General features: G+C 48.1%; 2 non-coding genes across 2 annotated transcripts; both read left to right on the forward strand.

Moving 5' to 3' along the window:
- Positions 1-2,572: 2,572 nt before the first annotated feature.
- TRNAC-GCA (transfer RNA cysteine (anticodon GCA)) lies at positions 2,573-2,644 on the forward strand. Its single transcript has one exon. It is a non-coding gene; the product is annotated as a tRNA-Cys (tRNA).
- Positions 2,645-3,656: 1,012 nt separating this feature from the next.
- On the forward strand, positions 3,657-3,728 carry TRNAC-GCA (transfer RNA cysteine (anticodon GCA)). Its single transcript has one exon. It is a non-coding gene; the product is annotated as a tRNA-Cys (tRNA).
- Positions 3,729-23,542: the final 19,814 nt, after the last annotated feature.

Genomic DNA, 23,542 nt, shown 5'->3' on the forward strand with positions numbered 1-23,542 from the left:
AGTGTACATAACCACGAACAAGGCCCTCCTATATGATCTAAACCTCAAGCCGCCGTTAAGTCGGCTCCAAAGGGAGGCCAAATCCTGGCAACACCTCCCACTGTCTCTACTGGGCCGGGCAGCCCTATTTAAGATGTTAACGCTGCCACGCTTTCTTTATGCACTACAAAACTATCCAGACTCAGTCCCTGACACATACTTTGCGGCAATTGAGGCGGCACAGCGCAACCTCCTCTGGGCCGGGTCACCCGGGATCACACTGACCAAACTGACGCTGGGGTGGTATGATGGAGGTATAGCCCTCCCAGACATTCGCAAATACTAATGGGCAGCCCACCTCTCAGCAATCAACCAAGGGACGTATGGCGATGGGAATGACCCCGCCTACGGTATGGATAGATGGTTGCTTCCCGGGGGAACCACGAGATAGCACTTTACTCTAAACGGGGTGCACGCCAACTCACCGGACCTACACTACACTTGGTACAGGTATGGCACGCTGCCCAGAAGAAGCTCGGATGGCCAGGAGTCCTTACAATGGCCACGCCACTGTGGGCCTCCGAAAAACTGGGCAACCTTGGACGTACTAAGGGGTTCCGCCATTGGGACTTGATCGGAATCTCCCATATCAGGGATATCTGGGGCCCCAAAGGGATCCACGCGTTCACCCACTTACGGGACACATACGAGCTGGCGCCAACTGAATACTATAGATATTTACAGGTGAGACACTCCCTACAGGCTGATTTCCCACCAGAGACTACACTACCACAATCCTCCCCACTTGAGGATAGGATACTTGATGGGCACATGGCAGAACACGCCATATCACTCACAAAAAAAAAGCTAATCAATCACCCCCCTGACATGCTCCTTTCCCTTAGAGAGAAATGGGTTGCTGATGGGCTTGAGATAGATGAAGGGGAGTGGATGTATGCCTTGGCTTCACCGCGGTAGGTCGCGATATCGGCCCGCCTGCGACTCATCCAAATGAAGATACTACATAGAATATATATCTCTTGTACAAGGTTACACCTCATGGGGAGGGCTGGCACGGTACTCTGCAGGAGGGGATGTGGTGGCATGGGTACCTTCTTCCATGTATTGTGGGGTTGCCCCAAGATTCAAAGATATTGGAGAAGGGTGGTGCAGTGTATGCAGGAGGTATGGGAGGTGGAGATTCGCCCAGAGGCCAAGAGATGTCTACTCAATATATGGGAGCCAACGGACCTGCCGCCGAAAGGGAGACTCTGGGTTATGCTCGGGCAAATGATAGCCAAGCGGAACATTGCCAGGCTCTGGGGTAGTCCTGATCCACCTAAACTTACAGACTGGCATAGTGATATGGACTGGTGTATGCTACAGGAAAAGACTGTGTATGTGGCGAGAGGGTGTCCCTGAAAGTGGATGGAAGTATGGTCCAACTGGAACGACCTCAGGGGGGGCATTTGCGAGCCTCTGTCCATCACGCAGGCGCACACAGAAGATATGTAAGGACTTTTCCGACCTAGTGGTTCCAGATGCTCGGGAGTTGGGAACTTGAAATACATCGCCAGTACAGAAATGAAATTCCCGTATTCTATGGGGTGACCGTGTTGTTATGGGGGGGTTTGTTCGATTGTTGGGCCTCATTTACTACATACTTGAAACAGGCCTTTGTCTATATGGCTATACAAAAAGGGAAAATTAGACCTTCACTATCCTCCTCTAAACCGTGAGACACCTACACTTTATCACGCCGCCGTGCCCCCGGGATGACGGCAATGGGCTGTGTAATGTTTGAAGCAATGCATGTGCTCCGTACCGCGCAGCCAGCCCGGTGGGTTGTAGGCTGGAAGCTGTGTAACATGGAAGATCAAAATAAAGGTCTTATGCCATAGAATACTGTGCAGCGATGCAGTCAATCTATTTCTCATTTCACCTGTGTCCTCAGTCTTACATATATTCCACCTCTTCTCTGTGCATCCAAAGTATGTGTTTGTTTGAAGCACTTCATTTTTGTGCAACGTGGGAACTACTTAATTTCTCCTTAAAAGCTCTGCCTACGTGCAAGATGTACGAACCCTTGTTGCAGTTGCAAGAAGGCTGGTCTGAAGAATTAGGCCATTTGCAAGCACAAAGTGGCTTTTTCTGATGTATTAAATTGAAGGTACTTGAAAGGGGTGTTTGGGTGTACCTTCCAAATACCGAATTGTAGTGGTATGTAGAAATATTTTTAAACCGTAATGTGGCCCAAACCAATCATACTTCACCACTATCTCAGTGATTGTGGTAACCAATCATGAAATGATAAGGTATCACGTAAAAACCTCTTCCCCTTTAAGAATGTTTCAAAACAATCATTGTATGTAGAGGAATTGGTCTTATGTACCACTGCCTATTCAAATAAAATACCAATGAAACAAATAAATCTGTTTTTTAAATGATCCAGTTTTCCTTTAATAAATAATATTAAGGACTACTTCTCCTGTTCCACAGTTTCAAGATGGTACTTTCCAACACAACGTAGCATGATTCTCTCACTCTTTCATGATGTAATGATATATTGTCATTCTGATCTTGGCTAACAGCTGGGGATATAGCTCAGTGGTAGAGCATTTGGCTGCAGATCAAGAGGTCCCTGGTTCAAATCCGGGTGTCCCCTCAGCCTATTTTGTTTCTGTTGTTTGTAGTTGGGACTTTTCATCAATTCCATTTGGATCATCTTTGACAGAGTCGGTGTTCCCTTGGATATTGCACTTTAATAGCATTACAGTGTTTTCTGCTCAAAACCTGTGAGTAAATAAGTTTTTTACACTGGTCTTGGTATTCCCACTGGGAAATTTCGGAAACATCATTGATCTATTTTGACATTCAGCTCTTCCTTTCACAGCACCAAACATAGGGAATGGACTATGAAACCAATTGACAACTTTGTTATACTGTTTGGTGCTTTCTTTTATTACACTGAAGAAATGGTCGTAGAATACTGTGCAACAATGCAGTCAGTCTATTTCTCATTTCACCTGTGTCCTCAGTATTACATATATTCCACCTCTTCTCTGTGCATCCAAAGTTTGTGTTTGTTTGAAGCACTTCATTTTTGTGCAACATAGGAACTATTTAATTTCTCCTTAAAAGCTCTGCCTACGTGCAAGATGAACGAACAATCATTGCAGTTGCAAGAAGGTGTGTCTGAAGAATCAGGCCATTTGCAAATGCAAAATGGCTTTTTCTGATGTATTAAATCGAAGGTATTCGAAAGGGATGTTTGGGTGTACCTTCTAAATACCAAATGATAATGGTATGTAGAATTGTTTTTCCACCGTAATTTCGCCCAAAACAATCATACTTCACCACCATCTCAGTGATTGTGGTAACCAAACATGAAACAATAAGGTGTCCCGTAAAAACCTCTTCCGCTTTAAGAATGTTTCAAAACAATCATTGTATGTAGAGGCATTGGTCTTATGTACCACTGCCTATTCAAATAAAATAGCAATGAAACAAATTAATCTGTTTTTTAAATGAGCCAGTTTTACTTTAATAAATAATATTAAGGACTACTTCTCCTGTTCCACAGTTTCAAGCCTGTACTTTCCGGCACAACTTAGCATGATCCTCTCACTCTTTCATGATGTACTGATATTATGTCATTCTGATTTTACTGAAAAGCTGGGGATATAGCTCAGTGGTAGAGCATTTGACTGCAGATCAAGAGGTCCCTGGTTCAAATCTGGGTGTCCCCTCAGACTATTTTGATTCTGTTGTTTGTAGTTGGGACTTTTCATCAATTCCTTTTGGATCATCTTTGACAGAGTCAGTGTTCCCTTGGATATTGCACTTCAATAGCATTACATAGTTTGCTGCTCAAAACCTGTGAGTAAATGCAGTTTTAACACTCGGCTTGGTGTTCCATTTGGGAACTTTCTGAAAGATCATTGATCTATTTTGGAATTTGGCTCTTCCTTTTACAGCACTAAACAAAGGGAATGGACTATGAAACCAATTGATAAATTTGTTATACTTTTTGGTGCTTTCTTGAATCGCACTAAAGAAATGGCTTAGAAAACTGTGCAGCAATGCAGTCAATCTATTTCTCATTTCACCTGTGTCCTCAGTATCACATATATTCCACCTCTTCTCTGTGCCTCCAAAGTATGTGTTTATTTGAAACACTTCATTTTTGTGCAACGTAGGAACTATTTAATTTCTCCTTGAAAGCTCTGCCTACGTGCAAGATGTACAAACCCTCGTTGCAGTTGCAAGAAGGCTGGTCTGAAGAATCAGGCCATTTGCAAGCACAAAGCTTTTTCTGATGTATTAAATCGAAGGTACTTGAAAGGGGTGTTTGGGTGTACCTTCCAAATACCGAATTGTAGTGGTACGTAGAAATGTTTTTCACCGTAATTTGGCCCAAAACAATCATACTTCACCACCATCTCAGTGATTGTGGCGATCTCATAGTCTTTACTTGCCCTCCAATGGGCTCCAAGGTAAGGAGAGTGGCATTCCTCGGTGTTGTAGCCTCACAGTTGTGCTGGGCGTATTCCCAGCTCCGGGACCTTTGTTACGGCGACAGTGCATTCCACACGGCGCAGGCTGCCGTTTTAAATTATCGCTCCAAGTTGCCCAAAGGTCGGGGATGCACACAGGCAACAATTTACATCCTGCCCTCCATTACACTCGGACTGCCTTTCTGACGCGTTTCGGAAACGTGTTACTTCTTCATGGGCTTAGGGCACAAAAATACGCTGCTGTGCATCATGCTTTTATTTATTAGAAAAACCTTTTAATTGGCTCTTGTGATCACTCTCTCGCCTAATGATAGGCTAGTTTGTCAGAATCATAGGCGTATGGCCTTCAGGGAGATGTATTTCTCCTTTGCAGCGATCTCATAGTCTTTACTTGCCCTCCAATGGGCTCCAAGGTAAGGAGAGTGGCAATCAACAGTGTTGTAGCCTCACAGTTGTGCCGGGCATATTTCCAGCTCCGTGCCCGCTGTTACGGCGACGGTGCATTCCCCATGGCGTAGGCTGCCATTTTAAATTATCGCTCCAAGTTGCCCAAAGGTCGGAGATGCACATAGGCAACAATTTACATCCTGCCCTCCATTACACTTGGACTGCCTTGCCGACACATTTGGGAAATGTGTTCCTTCTTCATGGGCTTATGGAACAAAAATACGCTGCAGTGCATCACGCTTTTATTTATTAGAAAAACCTTTTAGTTTGGCTCTCGTGATCAGTCTCTCGCCTCCTGATAGGCTAGTTTGACAGAGTCATAGGCGTATGGCCTTCTGGGAGATGTATTTTTCCGTTGCAGCAATCTCTTAGTCTTTACTTGCCCTCCAATGGTTTCCAAGGTAAGGAGAGTGGCAATCCTCGGTGTTGTAGCCTCACAGTTGTGCTTGGCGTATTCCCAACTCCGTGCCCACTGTTACGGCACCGGTGCATTACCCACGGCGTAGGCTGCCGTTTTAAATTATCGCTCCAAGTTGCCCAAAGGTCGGGGATGCACACAGGCAACAATTTACATCCTGCCCTCCTTTACACTTGGACTGCCTTGCCGACGCGTTTCAGAAATGTGTTCCTTCTTCATGGGCTTATGGCGCAAAAATACGCTGCTGTGCATCACGCTTTTATTTTTTTTAAAATACCTTTTCAATTGTCTCTCGTGATCAGTCTCTCGACTCCTGATAGGCTAGTTTAACCGAGTCATAGACGTATGGCCTTCTAGGAGATGTATTTTTCCGTTGCAGCAATCTCTTAGTCTTTACTTGCCCTCCAATGGTTTCCAAGGTAAGGAGAGTGGCAATCCTCGGTGTTGTAGCCTCACAGTTGACCCGGGCATATTCCCAGCTCCATGCCCGCTGCTACGGCGACGGTGCTTTCCCCACGGCGTAAGCTGCCGTTTTAAATTATCGCTCCAAGTTGTCCAAAGGTCGGGGATGCACACAGGCAACAATTTATATCCTGTCCTGGATTACACTTGGACTGCCTTGCCGACGCGTTTCGGAAATGTGTTCCTTCTTCATGGGCTTATGGCACAAAAATACGCTGCTGTGCATCACGCTTTTATTTATTAGAAAATCCTTTTAATTGGCTCTCGTGATCAGTCTCCCGCCTCCCGATAGGCTAGTTTGACAGAGTCATAGGCGTATGGCTTTCTGGGAGATGTATTTCTCCATTGCAGCAATGTCTTTACTTGCCCTCCGATGGGCTCCAAGGTAAGGAGAGTGGCAATCCTCGGTGTTGTAGCCTCACAGTTGTGCCGGGCATATTCCCAGCTCCGTGCCCACTGTTACGGCGACGGTGCATTACCCACGGCATAGGCTGCCATTTTAAATTATCGCTTCAAGTTGCCCAAAGGGCAGGGATGCACACGGGGAACAATTTACATCCTGCCCTCCATTACACTTGGACTGCCTTGCCGACGCATTTCGGAAATGTGTTCCTTCTTCATGGGCTTAGGGCACAAAAATACGCTGCTGTGCATCACGCTTTTATTTATTAGAAAAACCTTTTAATTGGCTCTCGTGATCAGTCTCTCGCCTAATGATAGGCTAGTTTGACAGAATCATAGGCGTATGGCCTTCAGGGAGATGTATTTCTCCTTTGCAGCGATCTCATAATCTTTACTCTCCCTCCAATGGGCTCCAAGGTAAGGAGAGTGGCAATCCTCGGTGTTGTAGCCTCACAGTTGTGCCGGGCGTATTCCCAGCTCCGTGCCCACTGTTACGGCACCGGTGCATTACCCACGGCGTAGGCTGCCGTTTTAAATTATCGCTCCAAGTTGCCCAAAGGTCGGGGATGCACACAGGCAACAATTTACATCCTGCCCTCCATTACACTTGGACTGCCTTGCAGACGCGTTTCGGAAATGTGTTCCTTCTCCATGGGCTTATGGCGCAAAAATACGCTGCTGTGCATCACGCTTTTATTTTTTTTTAAAAAATCTTTCAATTGTCTCTCGTGATCAGTCTCTCGACTCCTGATAGGCTAGTTTGACAGAGTCATAGACGTATGGCCTTCTGGGAGATGTATTTCTCAGTTGCATCGATCTCATAGTCTTTACTTGCCCTACAAAGGGCTCCAAGGTAAGGAGAGTAGCAATCCTCGGTGTTGTAGCCTAACAGTTGTGCCGGGCATATTCCCAGCTCTGTGCCCGCTGTTACGGCGATGGTGCATTCCCCACGACATAGCCTGCCATTTTAAATTATCGCTCCAAGTTGCCCAAAGGTCGGGGATGCACACGGGCAACAATTTACATCCTGCCCTCCATTACACTTGGACTGCCTTGCTGACGCGTTTCGGAAATGTGTTCCTTCTTCATGAGCTTTTGGCGCAAAAATACGCTGCTGTGCATCACGCTTTTATTTATTGGAAAAACCTTTCAATTGGCTCTCGTGTTCAGTCTCTCGCCTCCAGATAGGCTAGTTTGACAGAGTCATGGGTGTATGGCCTTCTGGGAGATGTATTTCTCCGTTGCGGCGATCTCATAGTCTTTACTTGCCCCCCAATGGGCTCCAAGGTAAGGAGAGTGGCAATCCTCGGTGTTGTAGCCTCACAGTTGTGCCGGGCGTATTCCCAGCTCCGTGCCCGCTGTTACGGCGACGGTGCATTCCCCACGGCGTAGGCTGCCGTTTTAAATTATCGCTCCAAGTTGCCCAAAGGTCGGGGATGCACACAGGCAACAATTTACATCAAATACACTTGGACTGCCCTCAAGTACACTTGGACTGCCTTGTCGACGCGTTTCGGAAATGTGTTTCTTCTTCATGGGCTTATGGCACAAAAATACGCTGCTGTGCATCACGCTTTTATTTTTTAGAAAAACCTTTTAATTGGCTCTCGTGATCAGTCTCTCGTCTCCTGATAGGCTAGTTTGACAGAGTCATAGGCGTATGGCCTTCTCGGAGATTTATTTCTCCGTTGCGGCGATCTCAACGTCTTTACTTGCCCCCCATGGGCTCCAAGGTAAGGAGAGTGGCATTCCTCCGTGTTGTAGCCTCACAGTTGTGCCGGCCGTATTCCCAGCTCCGTGCCCGCTGTTACGGCGACGGTGCATTCCCCACGGCGTAGGCTGTGGTTTTAAATTATCGCTGCAAGTTGCCCAAAGGTCGGGGATGCACACAGACAACAATTTACATCCTGCCCTCCATTACACTTGGACGGCCATGCCGACGCATTTCGGAAATGTGTTCCTTCTTCATGGGCTTATGGCACAAAAATATGCTGCTGTGCATCACGCTTTTATTTATTAGAAAAACCATTTAATTGGCTTTCGTGATCAGTCTCTCGCCTCCTGATAGGCTAGTTTGACAGAGTCATAGGTGTATGGCCCTGGTGCATTACCCACGGCATAGGCTGCCGTTTTAAATTATTGCTTCAAGTTGCCCAAAGGTTGAGGATGCACACAGACAACAATTTACATCCTGCCCTCCATTACACTTGGACGACCTTGCCGACGCATTTCGGAAATGTGTTCCTTCTTCATGGGCTTATGGCACAATAATATGCTGCTGTGCATCACGTTTTTATTTATTAGAAAAACCTTTCAATTGGCTCTCGTGTTCAGTCTCTCGCCTCCTGATAGGCTAGTTTGACAGAGTCATAGACGTATGGCCTTCTGGGAGATGTATTTCTCTGTTGCAGCGATCTCATAGTCTTTACTTGCCCTCCAATGGGCTCCAAGGTAAGGAGAGTGGCTATCCTCTGTGTTGTAGTCTCACAGTTGTGCCCGGCGTATTCCTAGGCTCCGTGCCTGCTGTTACGGCGAAGGAGCATTACCCACGGCGTAGGCTGCCATTTTAAATTATTGCTCCAAGTTGCCCAAAGGTCAGGGATGCACACAGGCAACAATTTACATCCTGCCCTCTATTACACTTGGACTGCCTTACCGACGGGTTTCAGAAATGTGTTCCTTCTTCATGGGCTTATGGCACAAAAATACGCTGCTGTGCTTCACGCTTTTATTTATTAGAAAAACCTATCAATTGGCTCTCGTGATCAGTCTCTCGCCTCCTGATAGGCTAGTTTGACTGAGTCATAGACTTATGGCCTTCTGGGAGATGTATTTCTCCGTTGCAGCGATCTCAGAGTCTTTACGGTCCCTCCAATGGGCTCCAAGGTAAGGAGAGTGGCAATCCTCGGTGTTGTAGCCTCACAGTTGTGCCGGGCGTATTCCCAGCTCCGTGCCCGCTGTTACGGCGACGGTGCATTCCCCACGGCGTAGGCTGCCGTTTTAAATTATCGCTCCAAGTTGCCCAAAGGTCGGGGATGCACACAGGCAACAATTTACATCAAATACACTTGGACTGCCCTCAAGTACACTTGGACTGCCTTGTCGACGCGTTTCGGAAATGTGTTTCTTCTTCATGGGCTTATGGCACAAAAATACGCTGCTGTGCATCACGCTTTTATTTTTTAGAAAAACCTTTTAATTGGCTCTCGTGATCAGTCTCTCGTCTCCTGATAGGCTAGTTTGACAGAGTCATAGGCGTATGGCCTTCTCGGAGATTTATTTCTCCGTTGCGGCGATCTCATAGTCTTTACTTGCCCCCCATGGGCTCCAAGGTAAGGAAAGTGGCATTCCTCCGTGTTGTAGCCTCACAGTTGTGCCGGCCGTATTCCCAGCTCCGTGCCCGCTGTTACGGCGATGGTGCATTCCCCACGGCGTAGGCTGCGGTTTTAAATTATCGCTGCAAGTTGCCCAAAGGTCGGGGATGCACACAGACAACAATTTACATCCTGCCCTCCATTACACTTGGACGGCCATGCCGACGCATTTCGGAAATGTGTTCCTTCTTCATGGGCTTATGGCACAAAAATATGCTGCTGTGCATCACGCTTTTATTTATTAGAAAAACCATTTAATTGGCTTTCGTGATCAGTCTCTCGCCTCCTGATAGGCTAGTTTGACAGAGTCATAGGTGTATGGCCTTCTGGGAGATGTATTTCTCAGTTGCATCGATCTCATAGTCTTTACTTGCCCTCCAATGGGCTCCAAGGTAAGGAGAGTGGCTATCCTCGGTGTTGTAGTCTCACAGTTGTGCCCGGCGTATTCCCAGCTCTGTGCCCGCTGTTACGGCGACGGTGCATTACCCACGGCGTAGGCTGCCGTTTTAAATTATTGCTCCAAGTTGCCCAAAGGTCAGGGATGCACACAGGCAACAATTTACATCCTGCCCTCCATTACACTTGGACTGCATTACCGACGGGTTTCGGAAATGTGTTCCTTCTTCATGGGCTTATGGCACAAAAATACGCTGCTGTGCATCACGCTTTTATTTATTAGAAAAACATTTCAATTGGCTCTCGTGATCATTCTCTCGCCTCCTGATAGGCTAGTTTGACAGAGTCATAGACGTATGGCCTTCTGGGAGATGTATTTCTCCGTTGCAGCGATATCATAGTCTTTACTTGCCCTCCAAAGGGCTCCAAGGTAAGGAGAGTGGCAATCCTCAGTGTTGTAGCCTCACAGCTGTGCCGGGCGTATTCCCAGCTCCGTGCCCACTGTTACGGCACTGGTGCATTACCCACGGCATAGGCTGCCGTTTTAAATTATTGCTTCAAGTTGCCCAAAGGGCAGGGATGCACACAGGCAACAATTTACATCCTGCCCTCCATTACACTTGGACTGCCTTGCCGACGCATTTCGGAAATGTGTTCCTTCTTCATGGGCTTAGGGCACAAAAATACGCTACTGTGCATCACGCTTTTATTTATTAGAAAAACTTTTTAATTGGCTCTCGTGATCAGTCTCTCAACTAATGATAGGCTAGTTTGACAGAATCATAGGCGTATGGCCTTCAGGGAGCTGTATTTCTCCTTTGCAGCGATCTCATAGTCTTTACTTGCCCTCCAATGGGCTCCAAGTTAAGGAGAGTGGCAATCATCAGTGTTGTAGCCTCACAGTTGTGCCGGGCATATTCCCAGCTCCGTGCCCGCTGTTACGGCGATGGTGCATTCCCCATGGCGTAGGCTGCCATTTTAAATTATCGCTCCAAGTTGCCCAAAGGTTGAGGATGCACACAGACAACAATTTACATCCTGCCCTCCATTACACTTGGACGGCCTTGCCGACGCATTTCGGAAATGTGTTCCTTCTTCATGGGCTTATGGCACAAAAATATGCTGCTGTGCATCACGCTTTTATTTATTAGAAAAACCTTTCAATTGGCTCTCGTGTTCAGTCTCTCGCCTCCTGATAGGCTAGTTTGACAGAGTCATAGACGTATGGCCTTCTGGGAGATGTATTTCTCTGTTGCAGCGATCTCATAGTCTTTACTTGCCCTCCAAAGGGCTCCAAGGTAAGGAGAGTGGCAATCCTCGGTGTTGTAGCCTCACAGTTGTGCCGGGCGTATTCCCAACTCCGTGCCCGCTGTTACGGCGACGGTGCATTCCCCGCGGCGTAGGCTGCCGTTTTAAATTATCGCTCCAAGTTGCCCAAAGGTCGGGGATGCGCACAGGCAACAATTTACATCCTGCCCTCCATTACACTTGGACTGCCTTGCCGACGTGTTTCGGAAATGTGTTCCTTCTTCATGGGCTTAGGGCACAAAAATACGCTGCTGTGCATCACGCTTTTATTTATTAGATAAACCTTTTAATTGGCTCTCGTGATCAGTCTCTCATCTCCTGATAGGCTAGTTTGACAGAGTCATAGGCGTATGGCTTTCTGGGAGATGTATTTCTCCATTGCAGCAATCTCATAGTCTTTACTTACCCTCCGATGGGCTCCAAGGTAAGGAGAGTGGCAATCCTTGGTGTTGTAGCATCACAGTTGTGCCGGGCGTATTCCCAGGTCTGTGCCCTCTGTTACGGCGACGGTGCATTCCCCACGGAATAGGCTGCCGTTTTAAATTATCGCTGCAAGTTGCCCAAAGGTCGGGGATGTACACAGACAACAATTTACATCCTACCCTCCATTACACTTGGACGGCCTTGCTGACGCATTTCAGAAATGTGTTCCTTCTTCATGGGCTTATGGCACAAAAATACGCTGCTGTGCATCACGCTTTTATTTATTAGAAAAACCTTTTAATTGGCTGTCGTGATCAGTCTCTTGCCTCCTGATAGGCTAGTTTGACAGAGTCATAGGTGTATGGCTTTCTGGGAGATGTATTTCTCAGTTGCATCGATCTCATAGTCTTCACTTGCCCTCCAATGGGCTCCAAGGTAAGGAGAGTGGCTATCCTCTGTGTTGTAGTCTCACAGTTGTGCCCGGCGTATTCCCAGCTTCGTGCCCGCTATTACGGTGATGGTGCATTACCCACGGCGTAGGCTGCCGTTTTAAATTATCGCTCCAAGTTGCCCAAAGGTCAGGGATGCACACAGGCAACAATTTACATCCTGCCCTCCATTACACTTGGACTGCCTTACCTACGGGTTTCGGAAATGTGTTCCTTCTTCAAGGACTTATGGCACAAAAATACGCTGCTGTGCATCACGCTTTTATTTATTAGAAAAACCTTTCAATTGGCTCTCGTGATCAGTCTCTCATCTCCTGATAGGCTAGTTTGACAGAGTCATAGACGTATGGCCTTCTGGGAGATGCATTTCTCCGTTGCAGCTATCTCATAGTCTTTACTTGCCCTACAAACGGCTCCAAGGTAAGGAGAGTAGCAATCCTCGGTGTTGTAGCCTAACAGTTGTGCCGGGCGTATTCCCAGCTCTGTGCCCGCTGTTACGGCGATGGTGCATTCCCCACGACATAGGCTGCCATTTTAAATTATCGCTCCAAGTTGCCCAAAGGTCGGGGATGCACACAGGCAACAATTTACATCCTGCCCTCCATTACACTTGGACTGCCTTGCCGACGCGTTTCGGAAATGTGTTCCTTCTTCATGAGCTTTTGGCGCAAAAATACGCTGCTGTGCATCACGCATTTATTTATTAAAAAAACCTTTCAATTGGCTCTCGTGTTCAGTCTCTCGCCTCCAGATAGGGTAGTTTGACAGAGTCATAGGTGTATGGCCTTCTGGGAGATGTATTTCTCTGTTGCGGCGATCTCATAGTCTTTACTTGCCCCCCAATGGGCTCCAAGGTAAGGAGAGTGGCAAACCTCGGTGTTGTAGCCTCACAGTTGTGCAGGGCATATTCCCAGCTCCGTGCCCGCTGTTACGGCGACGGTGCATTACCCACGGCGTAGGCTGCTGTTTTAAATTATCGCTGCAAGTTGCCCAAAGGTCGGGGATGCACACAGACAACAATTTACATCCTGCCCTCCATTACACTTGGACGGCCATGCTGATGCATTTCGGAAATGTGTTCCTTCTTCATGGGCTTATGGCACAAAAATATGCTGCTGTGCATCACGCTTTTATTTATTAGAAAAACCATTTAATTGGCTTTCGTGATCAGTCTCTCGCCTCCTGATAGGCTAGTTTGACAGAGTCATAGGTGTATGGCCTTCTGGGAGATGTATTTCTCAGTTGCATCGATCTCATAATCTGTACTTGCCCTCCAATGGACTCCAAGGTAAGGAGAGTGGCAATCCTCGGTGTTGTAGCATCACAGTTGTGCCAGGCGTATTCCCAGGTCTGTGCCCTCTGTTACGGCGACGGTGCATTACCCACGGCGTAGGCTGCCGTTTTAAATTATTGCTCCAAGTTGCCCAAAGGTCAGGGATGCACACAGGCAACAATTTACATCCTGCCCTCCATTACACTTGGACTGCATTACCAACGGGTTTACGGAAATGTGTTCCTTCTTCATGGGCTTATGGCACAAAAATACGCTGCTGTGCTTCACGCTTTTATTTATTAGAAAAACATTTCAATTGGCTCTCGTGATCATTCTCTCGCCTCCTGATAGGCTAGTTTGACAGAGTCATAGACGTATGGCCTTCTGGGAGATGTATTTCTCCGTTGCAGCGATATCATAGTCTTTACTTGCCCTCCAAAGGGCTCCAAGGTAAGGAGAGTGGCAATCCTCGGTGTTGTAGCCTCACAGTTGTGCCGGGCGTATTCCCAGCTCCGTGCCCACTGTTACGGCACCGGTGCATTACCCACGGCGTAGGCTGCCGTTTTAAATTATCGCTCCAAGTTGCCCAAAGGTCGGGGATGCACACAGGCAACAATTTACATCCTGCCCTCCATTACACTTGGATTGCCTTGCCCAAGCGTTTCGGAAATGTGTTCCTTCTTCATGGGCTTATGGCACAAAAATACGCTGCTGTGCATCACGCTTTTATTTATTAGAAAAATCTTTTAGTTTGGCTCTTGTGATCAGTCTCTCGCCTCCTGATAGGCTAGTTTGACAGAGTCATAGGCGTATGGCCTTCTGGGAGATGTATTTTTCTGTTGCAGTAATCTCATAGTCTTTACTTGCCCTCCAATGAGCTCCAAGGTAAGGAGAGTGTCAATCCTCGGTGTTGTAGCCTCACAGTTGTGCCGGGCGTATTCCCAGCTCCGTGCCCGCTGTTACGGCACCGGTGCATTACCCACGGCGTAGGCTGCCGTTTTAAATTATCGCTCCAAGTTCCCCAAAGGTCGGGGATGCACACAGGCAACAATTTACATCCTGCCCTCCATTACACTTGGACGGCCATGCCGACTTATTTCGGAAATGTGTTCCTTCTTCATGGGCTTATGGCACAAAAATATGCTGCTGTGCATCACGCTTTTATTTATTAGAAAAACCATTTAATTGGCTTTCGTGATCAGTCTCTCGCCTCCTGATAGGCTAGTTTGACAGAGTCATAGGTGTATGGCCTTCTGGGAGATGTATTTCTCAGTTGCATCGATCTCATAGTCTTTACTTGCCCTCCAATGGGCTCCAAGGTAAGGAGAGTGGCTATCCTCGGTGTTGTAGTCTCACAGTTGTGCCCGGCGTATTCCCAGCTCTGTGCCCGCTGTTACGGCGACGGTGCATTACCCACGGCGTAGGCTGCCGTTTTAAATTATTGCTCCAAGTTACCCAAAGGTCAGGGATGCACACAGGCAACAATTTACATCCTGCCCTCCATTACACTTGGACTGCATTACCGACGCGTTTCGGAAATGTGTTCCTTCTTCATGGGCTTATGGCACAAAAATACGCTGCTGTGCATCACGCTTTTATTTATTAGAAAAACATTTCAATTGGCTCTCGTGATCATTCTCTGGCCTCCTGATAGGCTAGTTTGACAGAGTCATAGACGTATGGCCTTCTGGGAGATGTATTTCTCCGTTGCAGCGATATCATAGTCTTTACTTGCCCTCCAAAGGGCTCCAAGGTAAGGAGAGTGGCAATCCTCGGTGTTGTAGCCTCACAGCTGTGCCGGGCGTATTCCCAGCTCCGTGCCCACTGTTACGGCACTGGTGCATTACCCACGGCATAGGCTGCCGTTTTAAATTATTGCTTCAAGTTGCCCAAAGGGCAGGGATGCACACAGGCAACAATTTACATCCTGCCCTCCATTACACTTGGACTGCCTTGCCGACGCATTTCGGAAATGTGTTCCTTCTTCATGGGCTCAGGGCACAAAAATACGCTACTGTGCATCACGCTTTTATTTATTAGAAAAACTTTTTAATTGGCTCTCGTGATCAGTCTCTCAACTAATGATAGGCTAGTTTGACAGAATCATAGGCGTATGGCCTTCAGGGAGCTGTATTTCTCCTTTGCAGCGATCTCATAGTCTTTACTTGCCCTCCAATGGGCGCCAAGGTAAGGAGAGTGGCAATCATCAGTGTTGTAGCCTCACAGTTGTGCCGGGCATATTCCCAGCTCCGTGCCCGCTGTTACGGCGATGGTGCATTCCCCATGGCGTAGGCTGCCATTTTAAATTATCGCTCCAAGTTGCCCAAAGGTTGAGGATGCACACAGACAACAATTTACATCCTGCCCTCCATTACACTTGGACGGCCTTGCCGACGCATTTCGGAAATGTGTTCCTTCTTCATGGGCTTATGGCACAAAAATATGCTGCTGTGCATCACGCTTTTATTTATTAGAAAAACCTTTCAATTGGCTCTCGTGTTCAGTCTCTCGCCTCCTGATAGGCTAGTTTGACAGAGTCATAGACGTATGGCCTTCTGGGAGATGTATTTTTCTGTTGCAGCGATCTCATAGTCTTTACTTGCCCTCCAATGGGCTCCAAGGTAAGGAGAGTGGCTATCCTCTGTGTTGTAGTCTCACAGTTGTGCCCGGCGTATTCCTAGGCTCCGTGCCTGCTGTTACGGCGAAGGAGCATTACCCACGGCGTAGGCTGCCATTTTAAATTATTGCTCCAAGGTGCCCAAAGGTCAGGGATGCACACAGGCAACAATTTACATCCTGCCCTCTATTACACTTGGACTGCCTTACCGACGGGTTTCAGAAATGTGTTCCTTCTTCATGGGCTTATGGCACAAAAATACGCTGCTGTGCATCACGCTTTTATTTATTAGAAAAACCTATCAATTGGCTCTCGTGATCAGTCTCTCGCCTCCTGATAGGCTAGTTTGACTGAGTCATAGACTTATGGCCTTCTGGGAGATGTATTTCTCCGTTGCAGTGATCTCAGAGTCTTTACGGTCCCTCCAAAGGGCTCCAAGGTAAGGAGAGTAGCAATCCTCGGTGTTGTAGCCTCACAGTTGTGCCGGGCGTATTCCCAGCTCCGTGCCCGCTGTTACGGCGACGGTGCATTCCCCACGGCGTAGGCTGCCGTTTAAAATTATCGCTCCAAGTTCCCCAAAGGTCGGGGATGCACACAGGCAACAATTCACATCCTGCTCTACATTACACTTGGACTGCCTTGCCAGCGCGTTTCGGAAATGTGTTCCTTCTTCATGGGCTTAGGGCACAAAAATACGCTGCTGTGCATCACGCTTATATTTATTAGAAAAACCTTTTAATTGGCTCTCGTGATCAGTCTCTCGTCTCCTGATAGGCTAGTTTGACAGAGTCATAGGCGTATGGCCTACTGGGAGATGCATTTCCCTGTTGTGGCGATCTCATAGTCTTTACTTGCCCTCCAATGGGCTCCAAGGTAAGGAGAGTGGCATTCGTCGGTGTTGTAGCCTAACAGTTGTGCCGGGCGTATTCCCAGCTCTGTGCAAGCTGTTTCAGCGACGGTGCATTCCCCACGACATAGGCTGCCGTTTTAAATTATCGCTCCAAGTTGCCCAAAGGTCGGGGATGCACACAGGCAAAAATTTACATCCTGCCCTCCATTACACTTGGACTGCCTTGCCGACGCGTTTCGGAAATGTGTTCCTTCTTCATGAGCTTTGGGCGCAAAAATACGCTGTTGTGCATCACGCTTTTATTTATTAGAAAAACCTTTCAATCGGCTCTCGTGTTCAGTCTCGCACCTCCAGATAGGCTAGTTTGACAGATTCATAGGTGTATGGCCTTCTGGGAGATGTATTTCTCCATTGCGGCGATCTCATAGTCTTTACTTGCCCCCCAATGGGCTCCAAGGTAAGGAGAGTGGCAATCCTCGGTGTTGTAGCCTCACAGTTGTGCCGGGCGTATTTCCAGCTCCGTGCCCGCTGTTACGGCGACGGTGCATTCCCCACGGCGTAGGCTGCCGTTTTAAATTATCGCTCCAAGTTGCCCAAAGGTCGGGATGCACACAGGCAACAATTTACATCCTGCCCTCAAGTACACTTGGACTGCCTTGCCGACGAGTTTCGGAAATGTGTTTCTTCTTCATGGGCTTATGGCACAAAAATACGCTGCTGTGCATCACGCTTTTATTTATTAGAAAAACCTTTCAATTGGCTTTCGTGATCAGACTCTCGCCTCCTGATAGGCTAGTTTGACAGAGTCAATGGTGTATGGCCTTCTGGGAGATGTATTTCTCAGTTGCATCCATCTCATAGTCTTTACTTGCCCTCCAATGGGCTCCAAGGTAAGTAGAGTGGCTATCCTCGGTGTTGTAGCCTCACAGTTGTGCCAGCCGTATTCCCAGCTCCGTGCCCGCTGTTACGGCAACGGTGCATTCCCCACGGTGTAGGCTGCCGTTTTAAATTATCGCTCCAAGTTGCCCAAAGGTCGGGGATGCACACAGGCAACAATTTACATCCTGCCCTCCAGTACACTTTGACTGCCTTGCCGACGCATTTCAGAAATGTGTTCCTTCTTTATCGGCTCATGGCACAAAAATACGCAGCTGTGATTCACGCTTTTTTTTATTAGAAAAACCTTTCAATTGGCTCTCGTGTTCAGTCTCTCGCCTCCTGATAGGCTACTTTGACAGAGTCATAGGCGGATGGCCTTCTGGGAGATGTATTTCTCCATTGCGGCAATCTCATAGTCTTTACTTGCCCCCAATGGGCTCCAAGGTAAGGAGAGTGGCAAACCTCTGTGTTGTAGCCTCACAGTTGTGCCGGGCATATTCCCAGCTCCGTGCCCGCTGTTACGGCGACGGTGCATTCCCCACGGCGTAGGCTGCCGTTTTAAATTATCGCTCCAAGTTGCCCAAAGGTCAGGGATGCACACAGGCAACAATTTACATCCTGCCCTCCATTACACTTGGACTGCCTTGCCGACGCATTTTGGAAATGTGTTCCTTCTTCATGGGCTTATGGCACAAAAATACGCAGCTGTGCTTCACGCTTTTATTTATTAGAAAAACCTTTCAATTGTCTCTCGTGTTCAGTCTCTCGCCTCCTGATAGGCTAATTTGACAGAGTCATAGGTGTATGGCCTCCTGGGAGATGTATTTCTCAGTTCCATCGATCTCATAGTCTTTACTTGCCCTCCAATGGGCTCCAAGGTAAGGAGAGTGGCTATCCTCGGTGTTGTATTCTCACAGTTGTGCCCGGCGTATTCCCAGCTCCGTGCCCGCTGTTACGGCGACGGTGCATTACCCACGGCGTAGGCTGCCGTTTTAAATTATTGCTCCAAGTTGCCCAAAGGTCGGGGATGCACACAGGCAACAATTTACATCCTGCCCTCCATTACACTTGGACTGCCTTACCGACGGGTTTCGGAAATGTGTTCCTTCTTCATGGGCTTATGGCACAAAAATACGCTGCTGTGCATCACGCTTTTATTTATTAGAAAAACCTTTCAATTGGCTCTCGTGATCAGTCTCCCGCCTCCTGATAGGCTAGTTTGACAGAGTCATAGATGTATGGCCTTCTGGGAGATGTATTTCTCCGTTGCAGCAATCTCATAGTCTTTACTTGCCCTCCAAAGGGCTCCAAGGTAAGGAGAGTGGCAATCCTCGGTGTTGTAGCCTCACAGTTGTGCCGGGCGTATTCCCAACTCCGTGCCCGCTGTTACAGCGACGGTGCATTCCCCACGGCGTAGGCTGCCGTTTTAAATTATCGCTCCAAGTTGCCCAAAGGTCGGGGATGCACACAGGCAACAATTTACATCCTGCCCTCCATTACACTTGGACTGCCTTGCCGACGCGTTTCGGAAATGTGTTCCTTCTTCATGAGCTTATGGCGCAAAAATACGCTGCTGTACATCACGCTTTTATTTATTAGAAAAACCTTTCAATTGGCTCTCGTGATCAGTCTCTCGTCTCCTGATAGGCTAGTTTGACAGAGTCATAGGCTTATGGCCTTCAGGGAGATGTATTTCTCCGTTGTGGCGATCTCATAGTCTTTACTTGCCCCCCAAAGGGCTCCAAGGTAAGGAGAGTGGCAATCCTCTGTGTTGTAGCCTCACAGTTGTGCCGGCCGTATTCCCAGCTCCGTGCCCGCTGTTACGGCGACGGTGCATTCCCCACGGTGTAGGCTGCAGTTTTAAATTATTGCTCCAAGTTGCCCAAAGGTAGGGGATGCACACAGGCAACAATGTACATCCTGCCCTCAAGTACACTTGGACTGCCTTGCTGACGCATTTCGGAAATGTGTTCCTTCTTCATCGGCTCATGGCACAAAAATACGCAGCGGTGCATCACGCTTTTATTGATTAGAAAAACCTTTCAATTGGCTCTCGTGTTCAGTCTCTCGCCTCCTGATAGGCTAGTTTGACAGAGTCATAGGCGTATGGCCTTCTGGGAGATGTATTTCTCCATTGCGGCAATCTCATAGTCTTTACTTGCCCCCCAATGGGCTCCAAGGTAAGGAGAGTGGCAAACCTCGGTGTTGTAGCTTCACAGTTGTGCCGGGCGTATTCCCAGCTCCGTGCCCGCTGTTACGGCGACGGTGCATTCCCCACGGCGTAGGCTGCCGTTTTAAATTATCGCTCCAAGTTGCCCAAAGGTCGGGGATGAACACAGGCAACAATTTACATCCTGCCCTCCATTACACTTGGACTGCCTTGCCGACGCGTTTTGGAAATGTGTTACTTCTTCATGGGCTTATGGCACAAAAATACGCAGCTGTGCATCACGCTTTTATTTATTAGAAAAACCTTTCAATTGGCTCTCGTGTTCAGTCTCTCGCCTCCTGATAGGCTAATTTGACAGAGTCATAGGTGTACGGCCTTCGGGGAGCTGTATTTCTCAGTTGCATCGATCTCATAGTCTTTACTTGCCCTCCAATGGGCTCCAAGGTAAGGAGAGTGGCTACCCTCTGTGTTGTAGTCTCACAGTTGTGCCCGGCGTATTCCCAGCTCCGTACCCGCTGTTACGGCGACGGTGCATTACCCACGGCGTAGGCTGCCATTTTAAATTATTGCTCCAAGTTGCCCAAAGGTCAGGGATGCACACAGGCAACAATTTACATCCTGCCCTCCATTACACTTGAACTGCCTTACCGACGGGTTTCGGAAATGTGTTCCTTCTTCATGGGCTTATGGCACAAAAATACGCTGCTGTGCATCACGCTTTTATTTATTTAAAAAAACCTTTTAATTGGCTCTCGTGATCAGTCTCTCATCTCCTGTTAGGCTAGTTTGACAGAGTCATAGGCACATGGCCTTCTGGGAGATGTATTTCTCCATTGCGGCAATCTCATAGTCTTTACATAGTCTTTACTTGCCCCCCAATGGGCTCCAAGGCAAGGAGAGTGGCAAACCTCGGTGTTGTAGCCTCACAGTTGTGCTGGGCATATTCCCAGCTCCGTGCCCGCTGTTACGGCGACGGTGCATTCTCCACGGCATTGGCTGCCGTTTTAAATTATCGCTGCAAGTTGCCCAAAGGTCGGGGATGCACACAGACAACAATTTACATCCTGCCCTCCATTACACTCGGACGGCCTTGCCGACGCATTTCGGAAATGTGTTCCTTCTTCATGGGCTTATGGCACAAAAATATGCTGCTGTGCATCATGCTTTTATTTATTAGAAAAACCTTTTAATTGGCTTTCGTGATCAGTCTCTCGCCTCCGGATAGGCTAGTTGGACAGAGTCATAGGTGTATGGCCTTCTGGGAGATGTATTTCTCAGTTGCATCGATCTCATAGTCTTTACTTGCCCTCCAATGGGCTCCAAGGTAAGGAGAGTGGCTATCGTCGGTGTTGTAGTCTCACAGTTGTGCCCGGCGTATTCCCAGCTCCGTGCCCACTGTTACGGTGACGGTGCATTACCCACGGCGTAGGCTGCCATTTTAAATTATTGCTCCAAGTTGCCCAAAGGTCAGGGATGCACACAGGCAACAATTTACATCCTGCCCTGCATTACACTTGGACTGCCTTACCGACGTGTTTCGGAAATGTGTTCCTTCTTCTTAATGGGCTTATGGCACAAAAATACGCTGCTGTGCATCACGGTTTTATTTATTAGAAAATCCTTTCAATTGGCTCTCGTGATCAGTCTCTTGCCTCCTGATAGGCTAGTTTGACAGAGTCATAAACGTATGGCCTTCTGGGAGATGTATTTCTCAGTTGCAGCGATCTCATAGTCTTTACTTGCCCAACAAAGGGCTCCAAGGTAAGGAGAGTGGCAATCCTCTGTGTTGTAGCCTCACAGTTGTGCCGGGCGTATTCACAGCTCCGTGCCCGCTGTTACGGCGATGGAGCATTCCCCACGGCGTAGGTTGCCGTTTTAAATTATCGCTCCAAGTTGCCCAAAGGTCAGGGATGCACACAGGCAACAATTTACATCCTGCTCTCCATTACACTTGGACTGCCTTGCAGACGCGTTTCGGAAATGTGTTCCTTCTTCATGGGCTCCTCCTCCCTGGGCTCAGTCACATTTACTGGGGCCCACAGTTCTGGCCTCCAGAGTTCGGCTCCCCCCCTACCCCAGTAAAAACAGTAAAGAGTCTGGGTGTCATCATTGATACCGAGCTCTCCCTCAGGGCTCAAGTTGGAGCGGTGGTCTCCTCCTGTATGTACCAACTTCGGAGGATCCGCAAAGTTCGCTACCTTCTCCCCCCAGCGGCACTTACCCAAATCGTTATCTCGCTGGTACTTTCCCGTTTGGATTTTTCTAATGCCATCTATCACGGTCTGCCGCAATTTCTGATACAACGTCTCCAAGTTGTCCAGAACCAAGCGGCCCGCTTGATTCATGGAACTCCCAGATGGCAATCAGCCAAGCCTCTGCTCATGAGCCTTCATTGGCTCCCAGTCGATCGAAGGGCCGCTTTTAAGGTGGCATGTCTCACCTTCAAAGCACTCCACTGCCCTGGTCCTGCGTTCCTAAAATACCTCATTCACCCTCACTGTCCCACACGCAATCTGCGATCAGCTCACCGCGATCTGCTGATCACCCCCAAGAGTAAAACTAAGAGATTCGGTGGCCGCCGTTTCTCCTACCTAGCTCCTGTGCTTTGGAATCTCCTCCATCGCCCAATCAAATCCTCCCCTTCCCTTTTGAACTTCAGGAAAATGTTAAAAACCCACCTCTTCCCCATCTCTGGCTAGTGTTTGTCATCTATACTTCCCCCTCATCTGTTCTGTCTGTCAGCGCCAGGAAGCTTCGGTGTCAGCGCGCTCTATAAATTGCATTTAACATAACATAACATGGGCTTAGGGCACAAAAATACGCTGCTGTGCATCACGCTTTTATTTATTAGAAAAACCTTTTAATTGGCTCTCGTGATCAGTCTCTCGTCTCCTGATAGGCTAGTTTGACAGAGTCATAGACGTATGGCCTTCTGGGAGATGCATTTCTCCGTTGCGGCGATCTCATAGTCTTTACTTGCCCTCCAATGGGCTCCAAGGTAAGGAGAGTGGCATTCGTCGGTGTTGTAGCCTAACAGTTGTGCCGGGCGTATTCCCAGCTCCGTGCCCGCTGTTACGGCGACGGTGCATTCCCCACGGCGTAGGCTGCCGTTTTAAATTATCGCTTCAAGTTGCCCAAAGGTCGGGGATGCACACAGGCAACAATTTACATCCTGCCCTCAAGTGCACTTGGACTGCCTTTCCGACGCGTTTCGGAAATGTGTTCCTTCTTCATGGGCTTATGGCACAAAAATACGCTGCTGTGCATCACACATTTATTTATTAGAAAAACCTTTTCATTGGCTCTCGTGATCAGTCTCTCGTCTCCTGATAGGCTAGTTTGACAGAGTCATAGGCTTATTGCCTTCAGGGAGATGTATTTCTCCGTTGTGGCGATCTCATAGTCTTTACTTGCCCCCCAAAGGGCTCCAAGGTAAGGAGAGTGGCATTCCTCTGTGTTGTAGCCTCACAGTTGTGCCGGCCGTATTCCCTGCTCCGTACCCGCTGTTACGGCGACGGTGCATTCCCCACGGCGTAGGCTGCCGTTTTAAATTATCGCTCCAAGTTGCCCAAAGGTAG

This window comes from Lissotriton vulgaris, unplaced genomic scaffold, assembly GCF_964263255.1.
Source record: "Lissotriton vulgaris unplaced genomic scaffold, aLisVul1.2 SCAFFOLD_1348, whole genome shotgun sequence".
In the NCBI taxonomy this organism is placed as follows: domain Eukaryota; kingdom Metazoa; phylum Chordata; class Amphibia; order Caudata; family Salamandridae; genus Lissotriton; species Lissotriton vulgaris.